Source organism: Capra hircus, chromosome 4, assembly GCF_001704415.2.
Source record: "Capra hircus breed San Clemente chromosome 4, ASM170441v1, whole genome shotgun sequence".
Lineage (NCBI taxonomy): Eukaryota > Metazoa > Chordata > Mammalia > Artiodactyla > Bovidae > Capra > Capra hircus.
The window spans coordinates 35,678,673-35,683,590 of record NC_030811.1 but is presented as its reverse complement, the minus strand read 5'-3'; the positions used below and the strand labels follow the sequence as shown (position 1 = coordinate 35,683,590).

Genomic DNA, 4,918 nt, shown 5'->3' with positions numbered 1-4,918 from the left:
CTTAGGACTTCAATCCAAGGAGGCAGCATCTCAAGCAGGTCTGAGAAACTGCTCTAAGAAGGCAGGAGAGGGAGGATTGTATAGAAGTTTGCAACAAAGGGGGCAGATGGCCTGAACATCAAAGACTATTGTTAATTAAGGAAAACCAGGTATCTCAAACTGAGGGATTTGGTTGTTATTGTTTAGTTGCTAAGTCGTATCTGACTGTTTGTAACCCCATGGACTACAGCACACCAGGCTTCCCTGTCCTTCACTGTCTCCCAGAGTTTGCCTAAACTCATGTCCATTGAGTCAGTGATGGTATCTAACCATCTCATCCTCTGCTGCCCCCTTCTCCTCTTGCCTTCAATCTTTCCCAGCATCAGGATCTTTTCCAATAAGTTGGTTCTTCGCATCAGGTAGTTGAAGTATTGGAGCTTCAGCTTTAGCATCAGTCCTTCTAATGAATATTCAGGGTTGATTTCCTTTAGGATTAACTGGTTTGATCTCCTTGCTGTCGAAGGGACTCTCAAGAGTCTTCTCTAGCACCACAGTTTAAAAGCATCAGTTCTTCAGCACTCAGCTGTCTTTATGATCCAACTGTCATGTCTGTGCCTGACTCCTGGAGAAACCAGATTTGGTACATTGACATTTGTCAGCAAAGTGATGTTGCTGCTTTTTATTGTGCTGTCTAGGTTTGTCATAGCTTTCTTGTCCAAGGAGCAAGCATCTTTTAATTTCATGGCTGCAGTCACCATCTGCAGTGATTTTGGAGCCCAAGAAAATAAAATCTGTCACTGTTTCCATTTTTTTCCCCATCTGTTTGCCATGAAGTGATAGGGCCAGATGCCATGATCTTCATTTACTGCATGTTGAGTTTTAAGCCAATATTTTCATTCTCCTCTTTCACCTTCCTCAAGACACTCTTTAATTCCTCTTTGCTTTCTGTCATTAAGGTGGTGTCATCTGCATATCTGAGGTTATTGATATTTTTCCTGGCAATCTTGATTCCAGCTTGTGAGTTACACAGCCTGGCATTTCGTATGATGTACTCTGCATAGACGTTTAATAAGCAGGGTGACAATATACAGCCTTGACGTACTCCTTTCCCTATTTTGAACCAGTTTGTTGCTCCATGTCCAGTTCTAACTGTTGCTTCTTGACCTGCATACAGGTTTCTCAGAAGGCAGGAAAGGTAGTCTGGTATTCCCATCTCTAAGAATTTTCCACAGTTTGTTGTAATCCACACAGTCAAAGGCTGCAGAAGTAGATGTTTTTTCTGGAATTCTCTTTTTCTATGATTCAATGGATGTTGACAATTTGATCTCTGGTTCCTCTGCCTTTTCTAAATTCATTTTGTATGTCTGGAAGTTCTCAGTTCACATACTGTTGAAGCCTACCTTGGAGGATTTTGAGCATTACCTTGCTGCAAGTGTCTGGGCTTACTGAAATAATTTCTTTCTTTTTTTTTTTTAACATGCCCCTTGCTTAGGGAGTGTCTGTAGCCTGACAGCAAGTATTCTTCTTGAAATCCCTTAGAGCTCACTGGTTCACACTGAATCCTTAAGTTGCTAGTTCACTTTTGGGAGTGGCAGATGGCTGCTGTTTGCAGGTATTGTTCCTCCTGGACTTTAATTCACTTTTTGGAGGGCGGCAACCATGAATAGTTGTGACACCCTTGTTTATTAATATGGTAGAAGATATTCTCTTTCATATGTTAATGAAGGATAATTTTTTTTTACAGTTTAGTAAAGGATAAACATTTAAGATAAACATTTATTTAGGATAAATTATTTATCTTTAGAAGGATAAATTGTTTAGTTGAGAAAGATATATTATGTTTTTACTGTTCAGTATCACACTCTGTGTAAGATGAATTGTAGCGAAATAAATTCACTCAGTCTACAACGTCTGTACTCATCCAATTACTAAGATTCAATATGTGTATCTCTGAACAGAACTAAATCTTAAACATCACTCAGAGGGATTTGAGTCTCATGCTGAGGTTACAAGTAGCATTATTTGGAAGATCTGCTTTTAGTTTGAAATTTTCAATTTGTATTGATCACAATGGCCTTAATGCCCACCCCCCCAACCTCCAGCTTCACTAACTTTAGACAAGCTTCTTACTAACTATAGGCCTCTGACCTCCCTTTACTTATAACACTTACTTTAGAAGACTTGTAACTGTAAATTCTTCCTCTGCCCTTTCAAGATGTAAAACTTCTTAAAAGCCTCTTGCAAGTTTTACAACCTAGGAATGTTTTTCTCAAGGAATTGAGAACCATTTATTTGAAATATAATCATCAAAGGTGATAGCACAGGCATACCTCCCTAGTTTTAGTGTGCTTTACTTTATTGCACTTTGCAGATACTGTGTTGTTGTTGTTGTTGTTTAACAAATCGACAATTTGAGCAACCCTACATCCAGAAAGCTTATCAACACCATTTTTCCACCACTGTTTGATCATTTTACTTCTGTGTCACATTTTGGTAATTCCTGTAGTATTTCAATTTTTTTTTCATTGCTGTTAAATTGTTATGGTGATAAGTGATCTTCACTGTTACTATTGTAATTATTTTGGGGTATCATGAACCATGCCTGTATAAGTTGGCAAACTTCAGAAATAAAAATTGTGTGTCTTCTGATCACTCCACCAACCAGCAGTTCCTCTTCTCTCCTCCTCTCATTGGGCCTCCCTCTTCCCTGAGACACAGCAGTATTGAAATTAGGCCAGTTAGTAACCCTACAATGGCCTTTTAGGCATTCAAATGAAAGAGTCACAAGTCTCTAAATCAAAAGCTAGAAAAGATTAAACTTAGTAAGGAAGGCATATCAAAAGCATAGGCTGAAAAGTAGGCCTCTTGTGCCACTTGGCCAAGTTGTTAATGTAAAGGAAATGTTCTTGAAGGAAATTAAACTTACCACTCCAGTGAACATAATTATGGTGAAAGGGCCTTACTGCTGTGATATTTAGAAAGTTTTAGTGGTCTGGATAGAAGTTCACACCAGCCACAACACTCCGTTAAGCCAAAGTGCAATCCAGAGCAAAACCCTAACTCTCTTCAATTCAGTGAAGGCTGAAAAAGGTGTGAGGAAGTGGCCGAGGAAAAGTTTGGAGCTAGCAGAGGTTAGGAAATGAGATAAAAGGGAAGAAGCCATTTCCATAATATAATGGTGCAAAGGGAAGCAGCAAGTGCTAATGTAGAAGCTTAAACTTATCCCGAAAATCTAGTTAAGATAATGAAGGTGGCTACAATAAACAAGAGTTTTTCAGTATAGACTAAACAGCCTTCTGTTGGAAGAAGATGTCATCTAGGACTTTCACAGCTAGAGAAGCAAAGTCAATGCCTGGCTTCAAAGAACAAGTGACTCCTGCTAGGGGCTAACACAGCTGGTGACTTTAACTCAAAGTTAGTGCTCATTTACCATTCTGAAAATCCTTGAGCCTTTATAAATGATGCTAAATCTACTCTGTTCTCTGTAAATGAAACAACAAAGCCTTGAAGACAGCACATCTGTTAATAACACGGTTTACTGAAATAGAAGCCCCTGTTCAGACCTACTTTTCTGTTCATTGGCAACGCACCTTATCACTTAAGAGCTCTGATGGAAAGGTACAATGAGATTAATGCTGGTTTCATGCCTGCTAACAGATCTATTCTGCATGAACCAAGAAGTCGTTTCAGCTTTCAAGGCATGACCTAGAGCATCATCCAGTAAATTCCCACTAGCTCATTTCAGCCCAGAGAAAACCTGCCACCCTGTATTTCACTGGAGTTGACTTTAAACTCAGTTTCAGCCTCTGTCCTCTACTGCAGTAGTCTAGAATGTCTTCATTGTATGATTAATTTTGTCCAGTTCAGTGTAGAATCAAGGTTCAAATATTTTAGTGACTTTTGAAGGGAACTTTAACTTAGCTTATTTAGTTGCACAGTGGGAAACAAAGCAAAATAAGATATCTGACCTTGAATAATATCATCTGGATTTGAGTCTGTTCCTCCCTTTGTAGATTATTAAAGGATGAAGTTCATTTTTTCCTGTAATCATCAAGTAAGCATTGCCGCTGCTGCTGCTAAGTCGCTTCAGTCGTGTCCAACTCTGTATGACCCCATAGACGGCAGCCCACCAGACTGCCCCGTCCCTAGGATTCTCCAGGCAAGAACACTGGAGTGGTTTGCCATTTCCTTCTCCAATGCATGACAGTGAAAAGTGAAAGTGAAGCCGCTCGGTTGTATCCGACTCTTAGCGACCCCATGGACTGCAGCCTACCAGGTTCCTTCGTCCATGGGATTTTCCAGGCAAGAGTACTGGAGTGGGGTGCCATTAGGGACACACTAAAGTAAAGATGGGCTTCCCTGGTGGCTCAGTGGTTAAAGCGTCTGCCTGGAATACAGGAGACCCGGGTTCGATCCCTGGGTTGGGAAGATCCCCTGGAGAAGGAAATGGCAACCCACTGGAGAATCCCATGGAGGGAGGAGCCTCGTAGGCTACAGCCCATGGGGTCGCAAAGAGTCAGACACAACTGAGCGACTTCAGGACATGACGATGATGAAAGTAAAGATAGGATATGTATTGTTTTACTAGCATTGCTATGTACTGGATGTTTATATCTCCCACAATATCATAGATTGAAACCTAATCTTTGATGTGCTACTATTTGGAGAGGGAACCTTTGGTGAGTGATTGGGTCATGAGGATAGAGTCTTTGTGACTGGGATTAGTGCCTTGTGAAAGAGACCCCATCACTACTAGCACAGCAATAAGAGAGTGTTTATGAACCAGGAAGTGGGCCCTCACTGGATCTTGGAACTGCTGGTGCCTTAATCTTGGACTTCCCCTCCACCAGAACTGTGAGAAATTAATTTTCATTGTTTGTAAGCCACCCACCCCGTTTTTGCTATTTTTATTTAGCAGCCCAAATGGACTAAACACCTT

General features: G+C 40.6%; 1 non-coding gene across 1 annotated transcript; it reads left to right on the top strand.

The window, feature by feature from the left end:
- On the top strand, positions 4,336 to 4,407 carry TRNAS-GGA. The gene has a single exon. It is a non-coding gene; the product is annotated as a tRNA-Ser (tRNA).